Source organism: Podarcis liolepis, assembly GCF_965112155.1.
Source record: "Podarcis liolepis genome assembly, contig: HAP1_SCAFFOLD_72, whole genome shotgun sequence".
NCBI classification, from domain to species: Eukaryota; Metazoa; Chordata; class Lepidosauria; order Squamata; family Lacertidae; genus Podarcis; species Podarcis liolepis.
Window position 1 is genome coordinate 58,459 of NW_028148919.1, and position 13,293 is coordinate 71,751.

Consider the following 13,293-nt stretch of genomic DNA (forward strand, 5'->3'; position numbering starts at 1 on the left):
AGGTTTGGCAGTCGAAACAGAAGGCTTTTTATCACAGGACAAGAAATCAGCCCTCAACAACTTAACCGGCGGAAAATATTTTTTTGAAAAAATCCCTAAGCCCCGGGGTCACAATTTCAGCAAAAATCTGACTTTTGGCAATTCACTCAAAAATGATGCCAGAAGCTTGCAAATGCTCCCCTGAAAGGTTTGGCAGTCGAAACAGAAGGCTTTTTATCACAGGACAAGAAATCAGCCCTCAACAACTTAACCGGCGGAAAATATTTTTTTGAAAAAATCGCTAAGCCCCGGGGTCACAATTTCAGCAAAAATCTGACTTTTGGCAATTCACTCAAAAATGGTGCCATCCGGTTGCAAATGCTCCCCTGAAAGGTTTGGCAGTCGAAACAGAAGGCATTTTATCACAGGACAAGAAATCAGCCCTCAAAAACTTAACCGGCGGAAAATATTTTTTTGAAAAAATCCCTAAGCCCCGGGGTCAGAATTTCAGCAAAAATATGACTTTTGGCAATTCACTCAAAAATGATGTCAGAAGCTTGCAAATGCTGCCCTGAAAGGTTTGGCAGTCGAAACAGAAGGCTTTTTATCACAGGACAAGAAATCAGCCCTCAACAACTTAACCGGCGGAAAATATTTTTTTGAAAAAATCCCTAAGCCCCGGGGTCAGAATTTCAGCAAAAATATGACTTTTGGCAATTCACTCAAAAATGATGTCAGAAGCTTGCAAATGCAACCCTTAAAGTGTTGTCGATGGAAACAGAAGGCTTTTTATCACAGGACAAGAAATCAGCCCTCAAAAACTGAACCAGCGGAAAATATTTTTTTGAAAAAATCCCTAAGCCCCGGGGTCAGAATTTCAGCTAAAATATGACTTTTGGCAATTCACTCAAAAATGATGTCAGAAGCTTGCAAATGCTGCCCTGAAAGCGTTGTCGATGGAAACAGAAGGCTTTTTATCACAGGACAAGAAATCAGCCTTCAACAACTTAACCGGCAGAAAATATTTTTTTGAAAAAATCCCTGAGCAAAAATCTGACTTTTGGCAATTCACTCAAAAATGATGTCAGAAGCTTGCAAATGCTGCCCTGAAAGGTTTGGCAGTCGAAACAGAAGGCTTTTTATCACAGGACAAGAAATCAGCCCTCAACAACTTAACCGGCGGAAAATATTTTTTTGAAAAAATCCCTAAGCCCCGGGGTCACAATTTCAGCAAAAATATGACTTTTGGCAATTCACTCAAAAATGGTGCCAACCGGTTGCAAATGCTCCCCTGAAAGGTTTGGCAGTCGAAACAGAAGGCTTTTTATCACAGGACAAGAAATCAGCCCTCAAAAACTTAACCGTCGGAAAATATTTTTTTGAAAAAATCCCTAAGCCCCGGGGTCACAATTTCAGCAAAAATCTGACTTTTGGCAATTCACTCAAAAATGGTGCCAACCGGTTGCGAATGCTCCCCTGAAAGGTTTGGCAGTCGAAACAGAAGGCTTTTTATCACAGGACAAGAAATCAACCCTCAAAAACTGAACCGGCGGAAAATATTTTTTTGAAAAAATCCCTAAGCCCCGGGGTCACAATTTCAGCAAAAATCTGACTTTTGGCAATTCACTCAAAAATGGTGCCAACCGGTTGCGAATGCTCCCCTGAAAGGTTTGGCAGTCGAAACAGAAGGCTTTTTATCACAGGACAAGAAATCAGCCCTCAAAAACATAACCGGCGGAAAATATTTTTTTGAAAAAATCCCTAAGCCCCGGGGTCACAATTTCAGCAAAAATCTGACTTTTGGCAATTCACTCAAAAATGATGTCAGAAGCTTGCAAATGCAACCCTTAAAGTGTTGTCGATGGAAACAGAAGGCTTTTTATCACAGGACAAGAAATCAGCCCTCAAAAACTGAACCAGCGGAAAATATTTTTTTGAAAAAATCCCTAAGCCCCGGAGTCAGAATTTCAGCTAAAATATGACTTTTGGCAATTCACTCAAAAATGATGTCAGAAGCTTGCAAATGCTGCCCTGAAAGCGTTGTCGATGGAAACAGAAGGCTTTTTATCACAGGACAAGAAATCAGCCTTCAACAACTTAACCGGCAGAAAATATTTTTTTGAAAAAATCCCTGAGCAAAAATCTGACTTTTGGCAATTCACTCAAAAATGGTGCCAACCGGTTGCAAATGCTCCCCTGAAAGCTTTGGCGATGGAAACAGAAGGCTTTTTATCACAGGACAAGAAATCAGCCCTTAAAAACTTAACCGGCGGAAAATATTTTTTTGAAAAAATCCCTAAGCCCCGGGGTCAGAATTTCAGCAAAAATATGACTTTTGGCAATTCACTCAAAAATGGTGCCAACCGGTTGCAAATGCTCCCCTGAAAGCGTTGTCGATGGAAACAGAAGGCTTTTTATCACAGGACAAGAAATCAGCCTTCAACAACTTAACCGGCAGAAAATATTTTTTTGAAAAAATCCCTGAGCAAAAATCTGACTTTTGGAAATTCACTCAAAAATGGTGCCAACCGGTTGCAAATGCTCCCCTGAAAGCTTTGGCGATGCAAACAGAAGGCTTTTTATCACAGGACAAGAAATCAGCCCTCAACAACTTAACCGGCGGAAAATATTTTTTTGAAAAAATCCCTAAGCCCCGGGGTCACAATTTCAGCAAAAATCTGACTTTTGGCAATTCACTCAAAAATGGTGCCATCCGGTTGCAAATGCTCCCCTGAAAGGTTTCGCAGTCGAAACAGAAGGCATTTTATCACAGGACAAGAAATCAGCCCTCAAAAACTTAACCGGCGGAAAATATTTTTTTGAAAAAATCCCTAAGCCCCGGGGTCAGAATTTCAGCAAAAATATGACTTTTGGCAATTCACTCAAAAATGATGTCAGAAGCTTGCAAATGCTCCCCTGAAAGGTTTGGCAGTCGAAACAGAAGGCTTTTTATCACAGGAAAAGAAATCAGCCCTCAACAACTTAACTGGCGGAAAATATTTTTTTGAAAAAATCCCTAAGCCCCGGGGTCACAATTTCAGCAAAAATATGACTTTGGCAATTCACTCAAAAATGATTTCAGAAGCTTGCAAATGCTCCCCTGGAAGCGTTGTCAATGGAAACAGAAGGCTTTTTATCACAGAACAAGAAATCAGCCTTCAACAACTTAACCGGCAGAAAATATTTTTTTGAAAAAATCCCTGAGCAAAAATCTGACTTTTGGCAATTCACTCAAAAATGGTGCCAACCGGTTGCAAATGCTCCCCTGAAAGCTTTGGCGATGGAAACAGAAGGCTTTTTATCACAGGACAAGAAATCAGCCCTTAAAAACTTAACCGGCGGAAAATATTTTTTTGAAAAAATCCCTAAGCCCCGGGGTCAGAATTTCAGCAAAAATATGACTTTTGGCAATTCACTCAAAAATGATGTCAGAAGCTTGCAAATGCTCCCCTGAAAGCGTTGTCGATGGAAACAGAAAGCTTTGTATCACAGGACAAGAAACCAGCCCTCAAAAACTTAATTGGCAGAAAATATTTTTTTGAAAAAATCCCTAAGCCCCGGGGTCACAATTTCAGCAAAAATCTGACTTTTGGCAATTCACTCAAAAATGGTGCCAACCGGTTGCAAATGCTCCCCTGAAAGGTTTGGCAGTCGAAACAGAAGGCTTTTTATCACAGGACAAGAAATCAGCCCTCAAAAACTTAACCGGCGGAAAATATTTTTTTGAAAAAATGCCTAAGCCCCGAGTTCACAATTTCAGCAAAAATCTGACTTTTGGCAATTCACTCAAAAATGATGCCAACCGGTTGCAAATGCTACACTGAAAGCCTTGTCGATGGAAACAGAAGGCTTTTTATCACAGGACAAGAAATCTGCCTTCAACAACTTAACCGGCAGAAAATATTTTTTTGAAAAAATCCCTGAGCAAAAATCTGACTTTTGGAAATTCACTCAAAAATGGTGCCAACCGGTTGCAAATGCGCCCCTGAAAGCTTTGGCGATGCAAACAGAAGGCTTTTTATCACAGGACAAGAAATCAGCCCTCAAAAACTTAACCGGCGGAAAATATTTTTTTGAAAAAATCCCTAAGCCCCGGGGTCACAATTTCAGCAAAAATCTGACTTTTGGCAATTCACTCAAAAATGATGCCAGAAGCTTGCAAATGCTCCCCTGAAAGGTTTGGCAGTCGAAACAGAAGGCTTTTTATCACAGGACAAGAAATCAGCCCTCAACAACTTAACCGGCGGAAAATTTTTTTTGAAAAAATCGCTAAGCCCCGGGGTCACAATTTCAGCAAAAATCTGACTTTTGGCAATTCACTCAAAAATGGTGCCATCCGGTTGCAAATGCTCCCCTGAAAGGTTTGGCAGTCGAAACAGAAGGCATTTTATCACAGGACAAGAAATCAGCCCTCAAAAACTTAACCGGCGGAAAATATTTTTTTGAAAAAATCCCTAAGCCCCGGGGTCAGAATTTCAGCAAAAATATGACTTTTGGCAATTCACTCAAAAATGATGTCAGAAGCTTGCAAATGCTGCCCTGAAAGGTTTGGCAGTCGAAACAGAAGGGTTTTTATCACAGGACAAGAAATCAGCCCTCAACAACTTAACCGGCGGAAAATATTTTTTTGAAAAAATCCCTAAGCCCCGGGGTCAGAATTTCAGCAAAAATATGACTTTTGGCAATTCACTCAAAAATGATGTCAGAAGCTTGCAAATGCTCCCCTGAAAGCGTTGTCGATGGAAACAGAAAGCTTTGTATCACAGGACAAGAAACCAGCCCTCAAAAACTTAACTGGCGGAAAATATTTTTTTGAAAAAATCCCTAAGCCCCGGGGTCACAATTTCAGCAAAAATCTGACATTTGGCAATTCACTCAAAAATGATGTCAGAAGCTTGCAAATGCTCCCCTGAAAGTGTTGTCGATGGAAACAGAAGGCTTTTTATCACAGGACAAGAAATCAGCCCTCAACAACTTAACCGTCGGAAAATATTTTTTTGAAAAAATCCCTGAGCCCCGGGGTCACAATTTCAGCAAAAATCTGACTTTTCGCAATTCACTCAAAAATGATGCCAACCGGTTGCAAATGCTCCCCTGAAAGCGTTGTCGATGGAAACAGAAGGCTTTTTATCACAGGACAAGAAATCAGCCTTCAACAACTTAACCGGCAGAAAATATTTTTTTGAAAAAATCCCTGAGCAAAAATCTGACTTTTGGCAATTCACTCAAAAATGATGCCAACCGGTTGCAAATGCTCCCCTGAAAGCTTTGGCGATGCAAACAGAAGGCTTTTTATCACAGGACAAGAGATCAGCCCTCAAAAACTTAACCGGCGGAAAATATTTTTTGAAAAAATCCCTAAGCCCCGGGGTCACAATTTCAGCAAAAATCTGACTTTTGGCAATTCACTCAAAAATGATGTCAGAAGCTTGCAAATGCTCCCCTGAAAGCGTTGTCGATGGAAACAGAAAGCTTTGTATCACAGGACAAGAAACCAGCCCTCAAAAACTTAACTGGCGGAAAATATTTTTTTGAAAAAATCCCTAAGCCCCGGTGTCACAATTTCAGCAAAAATCTGACTTTGGCAATTCACTCAAAAATGGTGCCAACCGGTTGCAAATGCTCTCCTGAAAGGTTTGGCAGTCGAAACAGAAGGCTTTTTATCACAGGACAAGAAATCAGCCCTCAAAAACTTAACCGGCGGAAAATATTTTTTTGAAAAAATCCCTAAGCCCCGGGGTCACAATTTCAGCAAAAATCTGACTTTTGGCAATTCACTCAAAAATGATGTCAGAAGCTTGCAAATGCTCCCCTGAAAGCGTTGTCGATGGAAACAGAAGGCTTTTTATCACAGGACAAGAAATCAGCCTTCAACAACTTAACCGGCAGAAAATATTTTTTTGAAAAAATCCCTGAGCAAAAAACTGACTTTTGGAAATTCACTCAAAAATGGTGCCAACCGGTTGCAAATGCTCCCCTGAAAGCTTTGGCGATGCAAACAGAAGGCTTTTTATCACAGGACAAGAAATCAGCCCTCAAAAACTTAACCGGCGGAAAATATTTTTTTGAAAAAATCCCTAAGCCCCGGGGTCACAATTTCAGCAAAAATCTGACTTTTGGCAATTCACTCAAAAATGATGCCAGAAGCTTGCAAATGCTCCCCTGAAAGGTTTGGCAGTCGAAACAGAAGGCTTTTTATCACAGGACAAGAAATCAGCCCTCAACAACTTAACCGGCGGAAAATATTTTTTTGAAAAAATCGCTAAGCCCCGGGGTCACAATTTCAGCAAAAATCTGACTTTTGGCAATTCACTCAAAAATGGTGCCATCCGGTTGCAAATGCTCCCCTGAAAGGTTTGGCAGTTGAAACAGAAGGCATTTTATCACAGGACAAGAAATCAGCCCTCAAAAACTTAACCGGCGGAAAATATTTTTTTGAAAAAATCCCTAAGCCCCGGGGTCAGAATTTCAGCAAAAAATATGACTTTTGGCAATTCACTCAAAAATGATGTCAGAAGCTTGCAAATGCTGCCCTGAAAGGTTTGGCAGTCGAAACAGAAGGCTTTTTATCACAGGAAAAGAAATCAGCCCTCAACAACTTAACCGGTGGAAAATATTTTTTTGAAAAAATCCCTAAGCCCCGGGGTCACAATTTCAGCAAAAATATGACTTTTGGCAATTCACTCAAAAATGATGTCAGAAGCTTGCAAATGCTCCCCTGAAAGCGTTGTCGATGGAAACAGAAAGCTTTGTATCACAGGACAAGAAACCAGCCCTCAAAAACTTAACTGGCGGAAAATATTTTTTTGAAAAAATCCCTAAGCCCCGGGGTCACAATTTCAGCAAAAATCTGACTTTTGGCAATTCACTCAAAAATGATGTCAGAAGCTTGCAAATGCTCCCCTGAAAGTGTTGTCGATGGAAACAGAAGGCTTTTTATCACAGGACAAGAAATCAGCCCTCAACAACTTAACCGTCGGAAAATATTTTTTTGAAAAAATCCCTAAGCCCCGGGGTCACAATTTCAGCTAAAATATGACTTTTGGCAATTCACTCAAAAATGATGTCAGAAGCTTGCAAATGCTCCCCTGAAAGCGTTGTCGATGGAAACAGAAGGCTTTTTATCACAGGACAAGAAATCAGCCCTCAACAACTTAACTGGCGGAAAATATTTTTTTGAAAAAATCCCTAAGCCCCGGGGTCACAATTTCAGCAAAAATCTGACTTTTGGCAATGGACTCAAAAATGATGCCAGAAGCTTGCAAATGCTCCCCTGAAAGGTTTGGCAGTCGAAACAGAAGGCTTTTTATCACAGAACAAGAAATCAACCCTCAAAAACTGAACCGGCGGAAAATATTTTTTTGAAAAAATCCCTAAGCCCCGGGGTCACAATTTCAGCAAAAATCTGACTTTTGGCAATTCACTCAAAAATGATGTCAGAAGCTTGCAAATGCTCCCCTGAAAGTGTTGTCGATGGAAACAGAAGGCTTTTTATCACAGGACAAGAAATCAGCCCTCAACAACTTAACCGTCGGAAAATATTTTTTTGAAAAAATCCCTAAGCCCCGGGGTCACAATTTCAGCTAAAATATGACTTTTGGCAATTCACTCAAAAATGATGTCAGAAGCTTGCAAATGCTCCCCTGAAAGCGTTGTCGATGGAAACAGAAGGCTTTTTATCACAGGACAAGAAATCAGCCCTCAACAACTTAACTGGCGGAAAATATTTTTTTGAAAAAATCCCTAAGCCCCGGGGTCACAATTTCAGCAAAAATCTGACTTTTGGCAATGGACTCAAAAATGATGCCAGAAGCTTGCAAATGCTCCCCTGAAAGGTTTGGCAGTCGAAACAGAAGGCTTTTTATCACAGAACAAGAAATCAACCCTCAAAAACTGAACCGGCGGAAAATATTTTTTTGAAAAAATCCCTAAGCCCCGGGGTCACAATTTCAGCAAAAATCTGACTTTTGGCAATTCACTCAAAAATGATGTCAGAAGCTTGCAAATGCTCCCCTGAAAGTGTTGTCGATGGAAACAGAAGGCTTTTTATCACAGGACAAGAAATCAGCCCTCAACAACTTAACCGTCGGAAAATATTTTTTTGAAAAAATCCCTAAGCCCCGGGGTCACAATTTCAGCAAAAATCTGACTTTTGGCAATTCACTCAAAAATGGTGCCAACCGGTTGCAAATGCTCCCTGAAAGGTTTGGCAGTGGAAACAGAAGGCTTTTTATCACAGGACAAGAAATCAGCCCTCAAAAACTGAACCAGCGGAAAATATTTTTTTGAAAAAATCCCTAAGCCCCGGGGTCACAATTTCAGCAAAAATCTGACTTTTGGAAATTCACTCAAAAATGATGTCAGAAGCTTGCAAATGCTCCCCTGAAAGCGTTGTCGATGGAAACAGAAGGCTTTTTATCACAGGACAAGAAATCAGCCTTCAACAACTTAACCGGCAGAAAATATTTTTTTGAAAAAATCCCTGAGCAAAAATCTGACTTTTGGCAATTCACTCAAAAATGGTGCCAACCGGTTGCAAATGCTCCCCTGAAAGCTTTGGCGATGGAAACAGAAGGCTTTTTATCACAGGACAAGAAATCAGCCCTTAAAAACTTAACCGGCGGAAAATATTTTTTTGAAAAAATCCCTAAGCCCCGGGGTCAGAATTTCAGCAAAAATATGACTTTTGGCAATTCACTCAAAAATGATGTCAGAAGCTTGCAAATGCTCCCCTGAAAGCGTTGTCGATGGAAACAGAAAGCTTTGTATCACAGGACAAGAAACCAGCCCTCAAAAACTTAATTGGCAGAAAATATTTTTTTGAAAAAATCCCTAAGCCCCGGGGTCACAATTTCAGAAAAAATCTGACTTTTGGCAATTCACTCAAAAATGGTGCCAACCGGTTGCAAATGCTCCCCTGAAAGGTTTGGCAGTCGAAACAGAAGGCTTTTTATCACAGGACAAGAAATCAGCCCTCAAAAACTTAACCGGCGGAAAATATTTTTTTGAAAAAATGCCTAAGCCCCGGGGTCACAATTTCAGCAAAAATCTGACTTTTGGCAATTCACTCAAAAATGATGCCAACCGGTTGCAAATGCTCCCCTGAAAGCCTTGGCGATGCAAACAGAAGGCTTTTTATCACAGGACAAGAAATCAGCCCTCAAAAACTTAACCGGCGGAAAATATTTTTTTGAAAAAATCCCTAAGCCCCGGGGTCACAATTTCAGCAAAAATCTGACTTTTGGCAATTCACTCAAAAATGATGCCAGAAGCTTGCAAATGCTCCCCTGAAAGGTTTGGCAGTCGAAACAGAAGGCTTTTTATCACAGGACAAGAAATCAGCCCTCAAAAACTTAACCGGCGGAAAATATTTTTTTGAAAAAATCCCTAAGCCCCGGGGTCAGAATTTCAGCAAAAATATGACTTTTGGCAATTCACTCAAAAATGATGTCAGAAGCTTGCAAATGCTCCCCTGAAAGCGTTGTCGATGGAAACAGAAAGCTTTGTATCACAGGACAAGAAACCAGCCCTCAAAAACTTAATTGGCAGAAAATATTTTTTTGAAAAAATCCCTAAGCCCCGGGGTCACAATTTCAGCAAAAATCTGACTTTTGGCAATTCACTCAAAAATGGTGCCAACCGGTTGCAAATGCTCCCCTGAAAGGTTTGGCAGTCGAAACAGAAGGCTTTTTATCACAGGACAAGAAATCAGCCCTCAAAAACTTAACCGGCGGAAAATATTTTTTTGAAAAAATCCCTAAGCCCCGGGGTCACAATTTCAGCAAAAATCTGACTTTTGGCAATTCACTCAAAAATGGTGCCAACCGGTTGCAAATGCTCCCCTGAAAGGTTTGGCAGTCGAAACAGAAGGCTTTTTATCACAGGACAAGAAATCAGCCCTCAAAAACTTAACCGGCGGAAAATATTTTTTTGAAAAAATCCCTAAGCCCCGGGGTCACAATTTCAGCAAAAATCTGACTTTTGGCAATTCACTCAAAAATGATGCCAACCGGTTGCAAATGCTCCCCTGAAAGCGTTGTCGATGGAAACAGTAGGCTTTTTATCACAGGACAAGAAATCAGCCTTCAACAACTTAACCGGCAGAAAATATTTTTTTGAAAAAATCCCTGAGCAAAAATCTGACTTTTGGTAATTCACTCAAAAATGGTGCCAACCGGTTGCAAATGCTCCCCTGAAAGCTTTGGCGATGCAAACAGAAGGCTTTTTATCACTGGACAAGAAATCAGCCCTCAAAAACTTAACCGGCGGAAAATATTTTTTTGAAAAAATCCCTAAGCCCCAGGGTCACAATTTCAGCAAAAATCTGACTTTTGGCAATTCACTCAAAAATGATGCCAGAAGCTTGCAAATGCTCCCCTGAAAGGTTTGGCAGTCGAAACAGAAGGCTTTTTATCAGAGGACAAGAAATCAGCCCTCAAAAACTTAACCGGCGGAAAATATTTTTTTGAAAAAATCGCTAAGCCCCGGGGTCAGAATTTCAGCAAAAATATGACTTTTGGCAATTCACTCAAAAATGGTGCCAACCGGTTGCAAATCCTCCCCTGAAAGGTTTGGCAGTCGAAACAGAATGATTTTTATCATAGGACAAGAAATCAGCCCTCAAAAACTTAACCGGCGGAAAATATTTTTTTGAAAAAATCCCTAAGCCCCGGGGTCACAATTTCAGCAAAAATATGACTTTTGGCAATTCACTCAAAAATGGTGCCAACAGGTTGCAAATGCTCCCCTGAAAGGTTTGGCAGTCGAAACAGAAGGCTTTTTATCACAGGACAAGAAATCAGCCCTCAAAAACTTAACCGGCGGAATATATTTTTTTGAAAAAATCCCTAAGCCCCAGGGTCACCATTTCAGCAAAAATATGACTTTTGGCAATTCACTCAAAAATGATGTCAGAAGCTTGCAAATGCTCCCCTGAAAGCGTTGTCGATGGAAACAGAAGGCTTTTTATCACAGGACAAGAAATCAGCCCTCAACAACTTAACCGGCGGAAAATATTTTTTTGAAATATCCCTAAGCCCCGGGGTCACAATTTCAGCAAAAATCTGACTTTTGGCAATTCACTCAAAAATGATGCCAACCGGTTGCAAATGCTCCCCTGAAAGCGTCGTCGATGGAAACAGAAGGCTTTTTATCACAGGACAAGAAATCAGCCTTCAACAACTTAACCGGCAGAAAATATTTTTTTGAAAAAATCCCTGACAAAAATCTGACTTTTGGCAATTCACTCAAAAATGGTGCCAACCGGTTGCAAATGCTCCCCTTAAAGCTTTGGCGATGCAAACAGAAGGCTTTTTATCACAGGACAAGAAATCAGCCCTCAACAACTTAACCGGCGGAAAATATTTTTTTGAAATATCCCTAAGCCCCGGGGTCGCAATTTCAGCAAAAATCTGACTTTTGGCAATTCACTCAAAAATGATGCCAGAAGCCTGCAAATGCTCCCCTGAAAGGTTTGGCAGTCCAAACAGAAGGCTTTTTATCACAGGACAAGAAATCAGCCCTCAAAAACTTAACCGGCGGAAAATATTTTTTTGAAAAAATCCCTAAGCTCCGGGGTCACAATTTCAGCAAAAATATGACTTTTGGCAATTCACTCAAAAATGATGTCAGAAGCTTGCAAATGCTGCCCTGAAAGGTTTGGCAGTCGAAACAGAAGGCTTTTTATCACAGGACAAGAAATCAGCCCTCAACAACTTAACCGGCGGAATGTATTTTTTTGAAAAAATCCCTGAGCCCCGGGGTCACAATTTCAGCAAAACTATGACTTTTGGCAATTCACTCAAAAATGATGTCAGAAGCTTGCAAATGCTCCCCTGAAAGCATTGTCGATGGAAACAGTAAGCTTTGTATCACAGGACAAGAAACCAGCCCTCAAAAACTTAACTGGCGGAAAATATTTTTTTGAAAAAATCCCTAAGCCCCGGGGTCACAATTTCAGCAAAAATCTGACTTTTGGCAATTCACTCAAAAATGGTGCCAACCGGTTGCAAATGCTCCCCTGAAAGGTTTGGCAGTCGAAACAGAAGTCTTTTTATCACAGGACAAGAAATCAGCCCTCAAAAACTGAACCAGCGGAAAATATTTTTTTGAAAAAATCCCTAAGCCCCGGGGTCAGAATTTCAGCAAAAATCTGACTTTTGGCAATTCACTCAAAAATGATGCCAACCGGTTGCAAATGCTCCCCTGAAAGCGTTGTCGATGGAAACAGAAGGCTTTTTATCACAGGACAAGAAATCAGCCCTCAAAAACTTAACCGGCGGAAAATATTTTTTTGAAAAAATCCCTAAGCCCCGGGGTCACAATTTCAGCAAAAATCTGACTTTTGGCAATTCACTCAAAAATGATGCCAGAAGCTTGCAAATGCTCCCCTGAAAGGTTTGGCAGTCGAAACAGAAGGCTTTTTATCACAGGACAAGAAATCAGCCCTCAACAACTTAACCGGCGGAAAATATTTTTTTGAAAAAATCGCTAAGCCCCGGGGTCAGAATTTCAGCAAAAATATGACTTTTGGCAATTCACTCAAAAATGATGTCAGAAGCTTGCAAATGCTCCCCTGAAAGCGTTGTCGATGGAAACAGAAAGCTTTGTATCACAGGACAAGAAACCAGCCCTCAAAAACTTAACTGGCGGAAAATATTTTTTTGAAAAAATCCCTAAGCCCCGGTGTCACAATTTCAGCAAAAATCTGACTTTTGGCAATTCACTCAAAAATGGTGCCAACCGGTTGCAAATGCTCTCCTGAAAGGTTTGGCAGTCGAAACAGAAGGCTTCTTATCACAGGACAAGAAATCAGCCCTCAAAAACTTAACCGGCGGAAAATATTTTTTTGAAAAAATCCCTAAGCCCCGGGGTCACAATTTCAGCAAAAATCTGACTTTTGGCAATTCACTCAAAAATGATGTCAGAAGCTTGCAAATGCTCCCCTGAAAGCGTTGTCGATGGAAACAGAAGGCTTTTTATCACAGGACAAGAAATCAGCCTTCAACAACTTAACCGGAAGAAAATATTTTTTTGAAAAAATCCCTGAGCAAAAAACTGACTTTTGGCAATTCATTCAAAAATGGTGCCAACCGGTTGCAAATGCTCCCCTGAAAGCTTTGGCGATGGAAACAGAAGGCTTTTTATCACAGGACAAGAAATCAGCCCTCAAAAACTTAACCGGCGGAAAATGTTTTTTTGAAAATATCCCTAAGCCCCGGGGTCACAATTTCAGCAAAAATCTGACTTTTGGCAATTCACTCAAAAATGATGCCAGAAGCTTGCAAAAGCTCCCCTGAAAGGTTTGGCAGTCGA